This window comes from Grammomys surdaster, unplaced genomic scaffold (genome assembly GCF_004785775.1).
Source record: "Grammomys surdaster isolate TR1022 unplaced genomic scaffold, NIH_TR_1.0 126051, whole genome shotgun sequence".
Taxonomy (NCBI): Eukaryota; Metazoa; Chordata; class Mammalia; order Rodentia; family Muridae; genus Grammomys; species Grammomys surdaster.
The window spans coordinates 1,675,483-1,692,298 of record NW_021620862.1 but is presented as its reverse complement, the minus strand read 5'-3'; positions in this window follow the sequence as shown (position 1 = coordinate 1,692,298).

The window sequence follows — 16,816 nt, the reverse complement described above, 5'->3', positions numbered from 1 at the left end:
GCATGGCATGCAAGCCCATTCCAGGTGCCGTGGCTCTTCAAACCTGCATATGAAAGGGCACATACAAAGGAAATTCGTCGCTAGATATAAGTGGGGGTAAGGACACTCGTCAGCCCGCCTCTGCCGAAAGCGGGAGACCTGGATGCCAAGGCAGTTGCCTATGGACGTCCACCGCGCGCCCCACACTCCCGCCCACTTCCCGGAGATCCGGATCTCGCGCCGAGGGGCAGAGTACATATAGATCGGAGCAGTGGGGACCTCACTTTCCTCCACACAGCCCGCTCCTCTAGGGACCGCCCCGTCGCCCGCATAGGGGCTCGCTCACCTGGGATTCAGAATACCCGCGAGCTGATGCAGCTGCAAGGGCAGCCATGCAACCTTCAATTTGCGCGGGATCGATAGGCCCCGCCCAGCGGACATGACGTCTATTGACGTCCTGAGCCATAGCCTCCCCCTCTCGCTTTCTATGACCCGATCTTCCTCCTATCCGGGTCCTGAGCCCTTCTTTGCAAAGTAGAAACTCCGCCACCAGTGGCCAATGCCAGCTCGAACTCAGTGAAGCTAGAACCGAAATGTCTGCTTGTCCGTGAGAGAAATGGGGTGGTGGTGAGGCGGGTGTGAGTGAGACCCTCGCTCCGGAAGTTGTTTTCGCCGGTACTGCTGGGAGTTGTAGTTCTCCTATGACCAAGCCGTCGGATCCAGGTACATTCATTCTAAAGAACTCCCAACTTGGGGTCAAACTTGTTTTAAACTTGGAAAAGAGCGCGGCTCATAGTTGCTTAGTTCCAGGCTAACCCCACAGTTTTTCGTCTCCGAAACGTCCTCACCTCTATGCAAATAGAAGTTGAGTTTTCTACAAGGAGTTCATATTGCAATAGTATGATTATAGTCGGCTCTTACCCACTTTATCCATTATCTGGCCTTATCCCTGATACTAGTTGGGAAATGTTATCTTTATAACTAAACAACAAAATGAACCTTATGGTTCACAGACATTAAACCCTGCATATTGATGGCTGTCTTGGGTCACATTTCCTTTTTTTTTTTTTTTTTTTTTTTGGTTTTTCGAGACAGGGTTTCTCTGTGTAGCCCTGGCTGTCCTGGAACTCATTCTGTAGACCAGGCTGGCCTCGAACTCAGAAATCCGCGTGCCTCTGCCTCCCAAGTGCTGGGATTAAAGGCGTGCGCCACCACTGCCTGGCTAGGGTCACATTTCCTAATGTTATCAAGGAAAGAAACCCTGTAGTTTTACTTCCTCTTAATGAACTTTTTACTTTTTAGAAGCCACACAGCCGGACTGTACATAATTTAGCCTCTCACTGTCTTTGCCCCAGCAGACTCCTCTGACTGAAGCTATCTAAGTGTAAAATAAGAATCATCCCCATCCATGTCCTTTGAAAAAAAGCTTTTCTCTTTCTTGCCCTCCAGGTAAAGGTACCATCTACGAGCCTCCCTGCTCTCTGGGTTCACCTTTAATGTCCTAACAATTCAGTGACGAATTAGTCACTCTCGGGGAAAGGAACTCAAAACACACACGTTGGTATTTTCTGTTGGGTTACTTTAGACTTATAGAACCCCAAACATCCATTAATATATAAATACTAATTAACACATAGCACCTGGTGCATTGGTAAAACAGACTACTACCCCGTGACCCTCCATATTTTTCCCCAAGGAAGCTGGTCTTTGTTGGGGAGCTACTCCATCTTTGTTTTGCTAGCTTTCCAAGTAAATCTTTTTCTTTGCCCAAACAAATTGCCTTTAAGTCATTAAACTTTCTGAATGAATGTGGATTTACAGTTATAGAAAATTCCCAGATCTGGCTAATGTCCTCTTTTCTTTATAATATTGTAGTAAAACACACACACACACTATATTGACTTATGTAAATTTTAGAATGTATACTTAAAATATGCATATTTTATAGCTCATAGAAGCAGAAGAATAATCATTTAATATATTAAGAAACCTACTCATGTATGTACATGAAAAAGGAAAAAAAAATCGGAGTCAAGAATGGAAATATTGGGCCTGAGAGATGGCTGAACAGCATAAAATTGGCTGCTTTTCCAGAATACCTGAATTCAGTTCTCAGAATCCACATGGTGACTCACAACTCTCTATAACTTCAGTTCTCAGGGGCTGTGACTCCTCTTCTGGTCCACCAGGTACCAGATATCCATGGAGTGTATAGACATACATGCAAGCAAAACACCCATACACACAAAATAATAATTTAAAGAAATCAGGACATCCTGGGGCTGGAGAAATGTCTCAGTAGTTAAGGAGGACTTGAATTTGATTCCAGCACCAATGGATGGCTCCCAACCACCTATAACTCCAGCGCCAGAGAATCTGACTCTTTTGGCCTCTGTGGACACCCCTCCCACACTACACATACATACTCACACACACACACACACACACACTTAAAAATAGGATAATTTATTTTTATTTTATAAAGGATATCCTAAGACAGGCTTGGAACGCTAGCACCAGAGGAAACTGAGGCAGCAGCAGCATGAGTTTGAGGTCATCTTGAGCTGCATAGTGAGACCTCATTCAGAAAAGAGGCCATAACAACCTAATGGAAGAGGATGGACAGAGAATCCAAAGAGGGTTCTGCAAAATAAATGGAAATAAGAAACAAACGAATATCTCTATTTCCTCAGGTCAACTTCTTAGCATTCATAGAAGTAAAATGTAAGAGGAGGCTGTGGTAGTATTTATACCAGTCATATAGTGAAAATAGCTTTACCAAAAATATCTTGGATTTGGTGTGCTAAAAAGCACTCTCCTAAAGTGTTGGGTCAAATAGATAATCCTTTCCTGCAAGACAATCTGACTGTGCATACAAAGAACATAAAAGAAAAAGATGATAAAACCTTGTAATTAGTCTTGAAGGAATTTATCCTAAGAAGATTGCTGTTTTAGAGGATAAAGATATAAGTGTGTCCACCATTTACAATAAAAACAAAAACAGTTAAAATGTAGTGGGATATTTTTCCCCCAAGTTGGGAGGAGCTGAAGTGGGAGGAAAAGGAGTAGGAAGAGGAGGAGTGAGGTGAGGGACAGGCAGAGATGTACCAGGAGCATTTTTGGGTAACAACTTATATCTAGGTTAGTTAATTGGGAAACATCTATAATTATGTGGGCATATTGTTATTGAGGATTACAAAATATATAAAGCCTTTGATCAATATTTAAGCATTAAAGTCTGATTTCCAACTGGGCCTGTGTGGATGGCAGGATGGTCTGGGCACAGCTCAGCTTTGTGGAGACAGCATGGAAGATTGGCAGAACCATCTCCCAGGTCATCTCTGGTCGCCTGAGTGGATGGCCTGAACTGAGCAGAGGCGGTACGCTGCTGGCGCTCATGGCCACATGCCTAGGCTAGTCTGCAACATGGCAGCTGATTAAGAAGAGCCAGATTGGCCGGGCAGTGGTGGCGCATGCCTTTAATCCCAGCACTTGGGAGGCAGAGGCAGGCAGATTTCTGAGTTCAAGAGTTCGAGGCTAGCCTGGTCTACAGAGTGAGTTCCAGGACAGCCAGGGCTACACAGAGAAACCCTGTCTTGACCCCCCCCCCCCCAAAAAAAAAGAAAAAGAAGAAAAAAAAAAAGAAAGTAAAGCCAGATTGAGGGGTGGGAATTTAGCTCAGTGGTAGAGCGCTTGCCTAGCAAGTGCAAGGCCCTGGGTTCGGATCTCAGCTCTGAGAGAAAAAAAAGACAAAATAAAAGACTGGAAACTTTTGCTGGACAGTGGTGGTGCAAGCCTTTAATCCCAGCACTTGGGAGGCAGAGGCAGGCAGATTTCTGAGTTCGAGGCCAGCCTGATCTACAGAGTGAGTTCCAGGACAGCCAGGGCTACACAGAGAAACCCTGTCTTGAAAAAATACAAAAACCAAAAAAAAAAAAAAAGAAAGAAAGAAAGAAAGAAAGAAAGAAAGAAAGAAAGAAAGAAAGAAAAGCCAGATTGAATGCCGCCGTTTTAAATATCTCCTGCTACAGTAAAGTAGCCAACAGCAGGTGGAAAGTTAAATCAGTCCCACCCATAATGAAAGAATATAAACTATGGCATTAGTGCAGAAAAATGCTCAGGAAGTCATGATAGAGAAGCACCACATACTTCATTTCCATGGACTGTACAGGCAAACGTATCCAAACAAGTTCATACTCACACATTAAAAACAGATAAAGTGAGCTGGAGAGAATGGCCCAGTGGTTAAGAACACTGAGTGTTCTTCCAGAGGTCCTGAGTTCAATTCCCAGCAACCACATGGTGGCTCACAACCATCTGTAATGAGATCTGATACCCTCTTCTGATGTGTTTGAAAACAGCTAAAGTGTACTCATTACACTAAATAAATAAACAATTAAAAAATAAAACAAAAAACCAGATAAAATAGGAAGTTAATAGTTGATATTTCTAAATAATACTATGGTATTTTTTTTATTCCTTCTCCATACATTTCTGTATTTTCAATTAATTAGGCAATTAATTAATATACTATATGTGTGTGCTTGTTTCTCTCTGTATACATGTGTATCTCTCTCTTTCTGTCTATCTATCTCCCTTCCCCCCCACCCCACCCCCCGTGAGAGTGTGTGTGTGTGTGTGTGTGTGTGTGTGTGTGTGTGTGTGTGTGTTGGTCAGAGGACAGCTGACTCAGTTCTCTCTTTCTACTATGTAGATTCTGGAGATTGAATTTAGGCCTTGAGGCTTGGTGGCAAGTATACATAGCCCTGAGCCATCTTGTCAGCCCACAGACAATATTTGAGTTCTACTATAATTAGAAAATAGACATTCATCTAGAGGTCAGTGGACATCTTGGCTTGTGATGAATTAGTGGCATGAGAAGGAAGGATATGACATATGGTCCAAGTGCAGTCCTGCCTCAGATGATAATAGTAATTGCTGTAAGCATCTCTGTAGAAACTGTTCTTTAGGAGCCAGATATCTACAAAATACACAGGAGGAAAATATAAGATAAAATATAAAGGTGGGCAGAGTCACTGCTGCCACTGCTGGGTGATTCTAAGGAGCTAGGGTGTGCAAGTGAAACAGACGATGGGGACAGACTGTTCTGTCATAGAAGGTCACCCTGAAATAAGCCATTGATGAGGAAGACTTGAGCATCTTTTCAAGCATGAAGGTGTTTTACAGAAGCTATAGTCTCTACCTCAGGGATGATTTCTAAGTAGTTCTCACCATTTCTAGGAATCTCTATTCAGCATTTGACCAGTGCAATTTACAGATACTCCTGGGCAGTCAGCGTTAAGTCATTCTATCATCTAAAGAGTTAGTGAAGATGGAATTGCAAAGATAAAATGTCACGGGGAAAAAGCATTTCTGTGATGTACAAACCCAGAAATGCTTATATATATTAGAGATTCCATACTGCCTTATAGGAATTGTGGAAAATCTAATCTGGTAGCTAACAGACACACTGTGTGGACAGTAAAGTAGACTTTAAAGTACAGAAATAGCTCAGTGTGGAAAGACTAGCATTTATGGTGTGTAAAGCAAAGGAAAACAAACAGATAGCTAACAAACTCAGATTCAACTCTGGGGAAGAAAGCAGGGTTGTCAGACCCAGCAGTGGTCTGTGGTCTTACCAAGGACACTGGGCATCATAAAGACACAGGTGAGCAATGCCATACCACAGAAAGAAAAGGGACTGCTGAAAGGAGGGAGGGAATATGGGGGATGTGGAAGTCAACCTCATGAAGGAAAAAGGGGGATGGAGAGCAAGGCGCCATAGGCTCCTGCTACTCTTGAAGAGTCCTGATCTGCCTTACATAGGATTAGATCTAAGATGTCTGCTCCCCCATGGAAGTCTTAACAGGTACACACACACACACACACACACACACACACACAAACACACACACATCATTCTCTGCTTCTGAGTTACCTTATCAGGCAGCACTTTCATTGGATGAAATATGACAAAGCACCATCATGAAAGAAAAAGAGATGAAATCCATAGCACATCTTAATGATGTTACTTATCCTAGTTTACCAGTCTACTCCAGCACTCTGGAGAGAGGACTGAACTTCTGAAGCAGTTGAGTGTGGATTTGTTAGAACTGGGGCTGGCTTCAGCCATATGCATTCACCAATTCATAATTCTGGAGGCTGGAAGCCCAACATCAAAGTGTCACGAGGGTTGTTTTTTTCCTGTTACTGTCTTGAAAGGTCTCTTTGGGCTTTGCTCATGACTTGCACAGGCAGAAGGTGAGGATGTACCTTAGTGGTGAGTATTTGCCAAGCTTACAGGAAGCCCTGGGGGGTCCAATAGCCAGCACAGCATAAAATGAGAAGCATGGTAGAGCTACTTGTAATCTTAGCACTCAGGAATCGGAGGCAGGAGGATCAGAAGTCCAAGGTCATTCTGTAATCCGTATTGAATTTGAGGCCATCCTGGGTTACATGAGTCCTGGTCATAAAATAAAGAATAATAGATGAAATCTACAGTCATATAAACCTAAACATGCATATGTAATCACAAAAGAACAGTGGAAAAACTGGCCCCAGATGTCTTAGTGCAAATACTTATTAGATTTTAAATGGCAGGATTAAGGCATGTGTTTATCCTCTGCTCTGAAAATAGAACTGCTGGCTGAGTAAGTCCCCCAGAGGCAGAAAGGCCAATAACTGGACAGAAATTCATTATGGTGTCATTCTGAGAACAGCTGCTGCATACAGATTTTGGCACTGCCCTGCCTCGTGATCAATGTGACTCCTTTGTGCCTAGGAGCCTCTCCATCTTGCATTTCTCCTCACTAAGCATTCAGCTACTGGTTGTCTCACTCACTCTGTTGATGTATTGATGTTTGTTTCATGGCACTAGGTTATGTTTCACTGAGGTTTCTGGCTATCTGCAGAATGAATGTCCTTCATCATCTTCCCTCCTTGGAACCACTATTCTGATAGTCCATTGCAACTCTTCCATTAAATTCAAAGGAGCTGTATATCTAATATTACCTAGGATGGGGTCCAAAGCTCACCAGGAAAATGAACAGCACTCCTTCAACTTCAGTATGTGTGTGTAACATTGACACACCAAGACAGATGAATTCCCCTGAGCTGAGACAGAGCCCTGCCATCATGGAGTCATTAGAGTCGTGTCTGCCACTTCAGGTGCTTTCCCAGCCTGGAACATTGTATTATTAAGGATCTCACCAAGGATGAAGAGTTGAACTGATGCTGTGGTTTGGAGGGGGTTTGTTCCCCCAAGGATTTGTGTTGGTCTGCAACATAACCATAATAAAACATTGTGGAGTCTCTAAGAGGTGATGCTTATTTCTCTGCCTTTAAGGTAATTAGGCTGTCTGTGGTGCTGCTTAAAGAAGGGGCTAATGTAGTGCTGTGTGATGCCCACTGGTCCTGAAAGAGTTGTCAAAAATGGGAAAGACTGGCCCCTCCCTGCTCTCTGGCTTCCTGTGGTCTCACCATGTGACCTGTTGCTCTAGCATGTATTTCTACCATGTTGCCATTTGCTGTGCTGCAATGCAGACAGTCCTTCACTAAAGCTGACTGGATCCTGGCACCATAGTCTTGGATACCCCAAACAGTAAGTTAAATAAGGTTCTGTTCTTTGCAAGTCATCCCTACTTGGATATCTTGTCTCAGGGACAGAAAATGAACAAGACATTTGGATGTGATCCCAGAGGACCTGCCCCATTTAGTTATGTTGATTTACTGGAAAAAGAGTTTTGAAGGCCAGAGTCAGAAAGCACAGAAGCATTATTGATAATATGTGGAAATAACTGGAAATAACTCAGACTTGTCAATAATAGAAAGAATAAATTGCAATGCATTTACATAATGTAATACTGTATAGAAATGTAAAGAAAAAAATTATAGGTTCTCTTATGGGTATATTTCCAAAAAACAGTTTTGAGGAAAAAAGGTCAAATGCTAAGATCTAAGGCCATAAAATCCTCCTAATTCCAAGGGCACTGTAGCCCCTACCAACTGGATCGGAGTATTCCTCCTCCACCCCGGATGCTCCCTGTTTCCTAGGTAACTGGCTCCAATTTATCATGGAGAAGAATACAGGCTCCTGGAATGAGGCAGGACGAGCTTGAGTCACATTTTACTCACATCTGATAATAGCCTTAGACCATAACAACACCTGTTTTGCCTGGCTTTGGTTTTTCTTCTGCAAAAGAGTCAATAATAATAATAGAGTTATTTCTCAGATTTGCCTTGAAAATCCCCTGAGGGAACATATGCCAAGCATAGTTCTAAATAAAAGTTGATTCTTTTCCGTTTTCTCTTCCCAAATCTTACTCAATAAAGAAACTCATAAAAGGATTTGGTTAATTGATAACCTTGAAGAAGTTAGTGTGGCCCCTTTGTGTTTCTGGCTCTGAATAGTGGCTACCCAAAGGCACCAAATGTACAGCTGAAACACTGGCTTCCAGTCCCTTTGCACTCCAGCTGTGTAACCTGTAAAACTGGGATCAAATATGCAACAACACCAGTGGGCACATGAGCATTAAATAAGTGTGAAATTTGTCTGACACATTTGGACCATACAAAGTGCGCCTGTGTGTCATAATTTAGGACTGGCACAGTCAAACATGTTACATTGAAAGGCAGAGAAATAGGCCAGGTAGGTGCCAGTATTCCAGTCCTCTGACAGACAGCTTTGCCATATGCCTCCTCAAAAATATATTTTTGGTGCCAGCCACATTAATTTTCAGAAGTGTCACTTGGTGTTAAGATGTTATATGGTGATTTTATTTTCATAGTAGAAAAAAAGGAGACTATTGAAATCATTTTCACAGTAAAAGGTAAGAACCAACTCTTATCTCTTCCAAACTTTATATTCTACAGTATTTGTATAATATTCATATAGATGATGTTTAGGTTCGTTTCATGGAAAAACACTGTTATAAGAAGCTATCTTTATCAAACATCTAAGCTCTGAAAATGCCATGAATGTTTTATTTCATTTGTTTTTAAGAGGTGCAGTGGCTAATGCTGATTTTCATCTCAATAGAATCACCTCAGAAGCTAGGCTCTGAACAACGCATCTGTAAGGGATTGTCTAGATTAGCTTAAGCGAGATGGGAAAATTGGCCTAAATTATCTGTGGTGCCATTCTGTGGCCTGGGATCCTGGTCAGAATGAAAAAGTAATAGAGAGCTGAACACAGCATTCGTTTCTGCTTCCTGCCATGGATACAGTGTGGTAGCTTGCTTGGTTTATACGGAATCAAACTCAAGGCTTTCTGCATGCTAAAGCAAGCACTCTAGCCACTGAACTATACTCCCAGCCCATCTGTGACTATTACAGATGCAGACTATTGGCTAATTTAAATGTTTATCCATCACTTTGTCAACATGCTCAACAGACAGATAATTAAAATATAAAATATGTCAAATCATTATATGTATTATGGAGAAACAAACATAAGCCAGAGAGTGGAAGATTTGGGTGATTCAAAGCAGGATTAGGATCTTCCAATTTAAAAAGGCTTGGTATAACTAAGAGATTGACTCATCAAGAAGGAACCCACTGTCAAGGAACGCCCCAAGACTAGTAAAGGACACGCCAGCCAACTGGGCATCTGATTGAAGAGTATCCCCAGAGGAAGGAATGGAAACTGCAGAGGCCAAGCAGTGGAAGTGTACCTGAGAGGTTCCCAGAATAGCAGAGGCCAGCACTACCGGAAGTTACCGGAAATCCGAATCGGGGTTCGGTTTTTGACTTCTTTCCCAAAAGAACTGAAGACAAGGATTCATAGAGATTTTGGAAAACCAAGGTGATAATTTTACTTGGAGCAAAGAAATAATGCAGGTTAAGGAGAGAGATGCTGGTAAGATGGCAGCTGTGGCGATACTCAAGGGCCGGGTTATTTCTTGCTTCCTGTGGATGTCTCCGTAACATTTCTATTTATAAAACACGTCTTTCTCATTTATTTGCATGTACGTTCACAGACACATTTTAGAAAAAGTTTCTGTGGTTTCCCTGGAAGAAGACGTAAAAGTTTAAATATTATTGTTTAGTACTTGGGTTAATTTAGCTTGCTTTGGAGAATTTGGCATGTTTATAAAATTAAAACAACCCATTTAAAAATCATATGCATATGTGATCATCAGTGCCTTCTGTACTTAAATATCCCCCAGCAGACTGGGCATGCCAGGTTAGACCAACTTTATTTATTTTTTTTTTAAAAAGATTTATTTATCTTACTTATGAGTACACTGTAGCTGTCTTCAGACACATCAGAAAAGGGCGTTGAATCTCATTATGGATCCATGTGGTTGCTGGGATTTGAACTCAGAACCTCTGGAAGAGCAGTCAGTGTTCTTAACCACTGAGCCATCTCTCCAGCCCCTAGACCAACTTTAATAATTTGTTGCTTTGCCTCTGTAGTTTGTTTTTAAAATGTTCCCTGTTGTTAATGTTGATGCAGGAGAATACAAGAGGACATTATGTACAGAAACTTGTGGGAGAAGATCAGTTTGCACACTTTATTTGTGAAAGCTCTTTATACATTAAGAATATTCACTGTTTATATGTCATGGTTATTTTTCCCAGTTTGGAATTTTGTCTTTTGTATTTCTTACCTTTTTAAACTTTAAATTGACCAAGGAGTCGATTCTGTTGATAATAATCTGTGATTTCCTTCTATTCATAAATTTTGCATATTTTACAAAATGTACTGCATTTTGTTTTGCTCTCTTCTGCCCTTGCAATGTGCTTTCCCAAATACAGAGTGCCAGACCTGCCAAAGAATTGTGTTTTCACTCTTGATCCACTAGGGGCCAACACTTCATTGAAAGATTCTGCAGTGCTGTTCTGAAACTTGTATTTTTCTCTCTGAAGAAGAGAGAAGAGACAGGCTAAAGAAACCTAGCAGAAAATAACCAATTTCCATTCAAATTAGATGTATCAGAAATGAGTCAAATTAGATGTCAGAAGAGTCTAAACAAAACCTGAAAGGTACTTTTGAAGGCAAGAAGTGACAAGTGACGTAGGGTTCTTGCATAATTTACTGAGGAGAAAACAATTTCCAAACCCCAAGCAACACAAAACAAGAGGAGATGGCTTCAATTTAGTGAGCATCTGTAGACAAGGATGCTCCCGAGGGACTGAGCTAGCCCCAAGCAGGCGATAAAAAGTGATTTCTCTCTGAATACTATTAACGTTCCCCAAACCATATTTATCACATGAAAGGAGACAACTGAGAGATGGAGTGAGGAAAGAGGGGAAGGAGGAGAGGGGAGGGAAAAGGAGAGGTGGGAGGGAAGAAATTTGATCAGACCAATTGACAGGGCTACAGTTCTCTTATTTGTGAAAATGAAAACATCAGCTTTTTTTCCCCCTTACATATAGGTGGCTTCTTATATTTAGGTCCTGTGTGAAGGGATCAAATAGCCCACATGCAAACTGCTATAAAAAGCAAGTACTGTGGTTACAAAAGTGCATATATCAGCTTGGGACTTCACTTCTGACTACCCTTCTTAAGTAGGGCAAGTACGTCATATCAAATATGAGGACTCATTCCATAAAAGGAATTTATTTTTACATCAATTAAAATAAATGTATGGGCTGGGGAATGTAGCTCAGTTAAGCAGAGTGCCTTCCCAGCATGCATGAAGTCCTGAGTTTAATCTCTAGCACAGCACAGATCACAACTAGAGGCTTATACCTATAGGCAGGAGGATCTGAGCTTCAAGGTCACCAGATATTTAGGGAGTGGAAGGAACCCTAGGCTAGAGACCCTAACTCTAAAAAACAAATAACTAAATGATAATTTGCACATAAGATAAAGTCTAGTTTTAAAATAGAATCTTTTATTTTATATTTCATAACTTTGTATATGTAAATAATACATCTTTTTTTTTTTGTTTTGTTTTTCGAGACAGGGTTTCTCTGTGTAGCCCTGGCTGTCTGGAACTCACTCTGTAGACCAGGCTAGCCTCGAACTCTTGAACTCAGAAATCCACCTGCCTCTGCCTCCCAAGTGCTGGGATTAAAGGCATGCGCCACCACCACCCGTCCTAAATAACACATCTTGATCATATATACTCCAACTTCTCTTTCTTAATACCTCAGACACCCTAACTCTTTTTAAACTAAACTAAATGTGTCATAAAAATGGCCAATTAAATAGAAAGTACTTTAAAATTCATCCCCCTTTTTGGTGCTTTTGATTTAGTACCTTCCAGGACTGAGCATACTAACAAGAAATAATTCATTTAAAATACCCAGCCACATCATAAATTACTTAAGATTAATTTACTTAATTCTCAAGTAAACTTTTTGAAAATTTTATTTATTTGTATTTCATGTGCATCAGTGCTTTGTCTGAATGTATGTCTGTGTGAGGGTGTTGGATCTTCTGGAAATGCAGTTACAGACAGGTGTGAGCTGCCATGTGCGTGCTGGGAATTGAACATTGGTCCTCTGGAAGAGCAGCCAATGGAGAGAGTTCTTAACTAAGCCATCTCTCTAGGTCCCATAAATGTATCTTTGTGGGTAATAAATGCACCAGGGAGAAAGCGTTAGAAAGTGATTTTCTTCTTTTTAAGAAGCAGGCTGGGGCACGAGGATCACTGGGTGCTTGAAAGCAGTCTGCACTACTGAGTGAATTCTGGGCTAACCTCAGTTTGGACTACTAAGTGAGTTCCAGACTTGCCTTCACTTTGGGTTACTGAGAGACCCTCAAGGTTGTGTGTGTGTGTGTGTGTGTGTGTGTGTGTGTGTGTGTGTGTGTGAGAGAGAGAGAGAGAGAGAGAGAGAGAGAGAGAGAGAGAGAGAGGGAGAGGAAGTCTTCCATTAAATGAACAACCAGAGCTGACTTATCTTCTCTCCTATTGGAAGGCATTTGTCTCATTTTCAGTCATTGCTGATTACAAAACCCAAAACAAAAATACAAAAACACCAATCAGTTCTGTAGCTCTTATTTGGAATGTCATTTCAGGACAGATACCTAAAAAGAAATTGACTGATCAAAAGATATCATCTTCATTAGAATTTCTATTTTTGTAATGAAACATAATAACCAAAAACAATTTGGGGAGGAAAGGGTTTATTTCACTTACACTTCCATTAACAGCTTGTTAGGAAGGGAAGTCAGGGCAAGAACTCAAGCCAGGTAGGAACCTGGAGGCAGGAGCTGATGCAGAAACCATGGAGAGTCCTGTTCACTGGCTTGCTTCCTCTGCCTTGCTCTGCCTGCTGTCTTATAGAACCTAAGACAAGCAGCACAGGGATGGCTCCACCCACAGTGGGCTGCATCCTCTCCCATCAGTCACTCGTTAAGAAAATGCTCTACAGTCTTGCCCACAGCTACATCTTATGAAGGTGTTTTCTCAATTGAGGTTCCTTCCTCTCAGATGACTCTAGCTTCTATAAAGCTGACATAAAACTAGCCAGCTAGGACTTCCAGTACTATATTGAATAGGTAGCGGGAGAGTGGGCAGCCTTGTCTAGTCCCTGATCTTAGTGGGATTACTTCAAGTTTCTCTCCATTTAGTTTGATGTTGGCTACTGGTTTGCTGTAAATTGCTTTTACTATGTTTAGGTAGGGGCCTTGAATTCCTCATCTTTCCAAGACTTTTATCATGAAGGGATGTTGAATTTTGTCAAATGCTTTCTCAGCATCTAGTGAGATGATCATGTGGTTTTTTTCTTTGAATTTGTTTATATAGTGGATTACATTGATGGATTTCCGAATATCAAAGGGATACAAATAGGAAAGGAAGAAGTCAAAATATCACTGTTTGCAGATGATATGATAGTATACTTAAGTGACCCCAAAACTTCCACCAGAGAACTCCTAAACCTGATAAACAACTTCAGCAAAGTGGCTGGTTATAAAATCAACTCAAACAAATCAGTAACCTTCCTCTACATGAAAGATAAACAGACTGAAAAAGAAATTAGGGAAATGACACCCTTCACAATAGTTGCAAATAATATAAAATACCTTGGTGTGAATCTAACCAAGCAAGTGAAAGACCTGTATGACATGAACTTCAAGTCTCTGAAGAAAGAAATCGAAGAAGATCTCAGAAGATGGAAAGATCTCCCATGCTCATGGATTGGCAGGATTAATATATATAAAAATGGCCATCTTGCCAAAAGCAATCTACAGATTCAATGCAATTCCCATTAAAATCCCAACTCAATTCTTCACAGAGTTAGAAAAGGAAATTCTCAAATTCATATGAAATAACAAAACACCTAGGAGAGCAAAAACTATTCTTAACAATAAAAGAACTTCTGGAGGAATCACCATCCCTGACCTCAAGCTGTACTACAGAGCAATAGTGATAAAAACTACATGGTATTGGTACAGAGACAGGCAGGAAGATCAATGGAATAGAATTGAAGACCCAGAAATGAACTGACACACCTATGGTCACTTGATCTTTGACAAAGGAGCTAAAACTGTCCAGTGGGAAAAGGACAGCATTTTCAACAAATGGTGCTGGTTCAACTGGAGGACAACATGTAGAAGAATGAAAATTGATCCATTCTTATCTCCTTGTACAAAGCTCAAGTCTAAGTGGATAAAGGACCTCCACATAAAACCAGATACACTGAAACTAATAGAAGAGAAGGTGGGGAAGAGCCTCGAATACTTGGGCACAGGAGAAAAGTTCCTGAACAGAACACCAATGGCATATGCTCTAAGATCAAGAATTGACAAATGGGACTTCATAAAATTGCAAAGTTTCTGTAAGGCAAAGGACACTGTCAATAGGACAAAACGACAACCAACAAATTGGGAAAAGATCTTTACCAATCCTACATCTGATAGAGGACTAATATCCAATATATACAAAGAGCTCAAGAAATTAGACTCCAGACAACCAAATAACCCTATTTAGAAATGGGGTACAGAGCTTAACAAAGAATTTTCAACTGAGGAAACTCGAATGGCCGAGAAGCACCTAAAGAAATGTTCAGTATCCTTAGTTGTCAGGGAAATGCAAATCAAAATAACCCTGAGATTCCATCTCACACCAGTCAGAATGGCTAAGATTAAAAACTCAGGTAATAGTAGATGCTGGCAAGGGTGTGAAGAAAGAGGAACGCTCCTCCATTGTTGGTGGGACTGCAAGATGGTGCAACCACTTTGGAAATCAGTCTGGCGGTTCCTCAGAAAATTGGACATAGCATTACCTGAGGACCCAGCTATACCACTACTAGGCATATACCCAGAAGATGCTCGAACATATAAAAAGGACATATGCTCCACTATGTTCATAGCAGCCTTATTTATAATAGCCAGGAGCTGGAAAGAACCCAGATGTCCTTCAACTGAGGAATGGATTCAAAAAATGTGGTATATTTACACAATGGAGTATTACTCAGCTATTAAAAACAATGAATTCGAGAGTTTCCTAGGTAAATGGATGGAACTAGAAATTATCATCCTGAGTGAGGTGAGCCAATCACAAAAGAACACACATGGTATTCACTCACTGATTATTGGATATTAGCCCAGAACCTTGAAATGCCCAAGATGCAACTCACAGGCCACATGAAGCTCATGAAGAAGGAAGACAAAGTGGGGGTGATTCGGTCCTTCTTAGAAGGAGCAACAAAATACTCAAGGGAGCAAATGTGGAGACAAAGTGAGGGACAGAAACTGAAGGAGGGGCCGTCTGAAGACCATTCCACCTGAGTATCCATCCCATGTGCAGTCACCAAAGGTAGATGCTGATGTGGAAGTCAGGAAGTGCATGCTGATAAGAGCCTGATATGGATGTCTCCTCAGAGGTCTTCAAGAGTCTGACATATTCAGAGGCAGATGCTCACAGCTAGCCATTGAACCAATCATCGGGTTCCCAATGGAGGAGTTAGAGTGAAGACCATTGGAGCTGAAAGGGTTTGTGGCCTCATGAGGAGAGCAACAATACCTACCAACCAACCAGAGCTCCCAGGGTCTAAACCACCAGCCTGGGAGCACTTAGGGAGGGATCCATGGCTTCAGCTGTATACATAAGAGCGGAGGGCCCTGCTGGGCATAGATGGAAGAAGAGATCCTTGACCTCATGAAGGCTGGACACCCCAGGGGGTGGGAATTTGAGGGTGGGGAGGTGGGAGTGGGGGGGTAGGTAGGGGTTACATCTGCAGAGAAGAAGGAGGAGGGGTGAGGGGGTAGGGGGTTCCTGGGTGGGTCAGGGATGGGGTAAGGGGACAATATATGAAATGTAAATAAAACATCCAATAAAAAAAACTAGCCAGCACAGGTATGGATATTTTAATATGCAGAGAATATTGCACTTGTGTGGATGGTAGCAATCTATAGTTTCACCAAAGGAGTTCTTTCCCACCATATTCCCTCCAAGATTGACATCTTACCAAATATTTTGTTGTTTTCCAATCTGATAGGTTAAAAAAAGCTTATTGTGATTTTATTTTGTGTTTACTTTATTAATATAAGAGTTTTGCATCTTTTAGTTTTAAAGTGATTTGGAGAGAGATGAAAAGGAAGGGACCCAATGCTCTCTGTCAGTGTTTGGCTAAGTGTCAAACACTGTTGGATAACATTAAGGACATTCAGTAAATCTTTGCTGTAAGCATCCTTTACTCCATACTTTCCCATTGCCAGGGCCAGATGGTTTATTTTTTTTTTAAAGATTAATTTATTTATTATATATGAATACACTGTAGCTGTCTTCAGACACACCAGAAGAGGTCATCAGATCTCATTACAGATGGTTGTGAGCCACCATGTGGTTTCTGGGATTTGAACTCAGGACCTCTGGAAGTGCAGTCAGTGCTCTTAACCACTGAGCCATCTCTCCAGCCCCCAGATGGTTTAAATATTCAA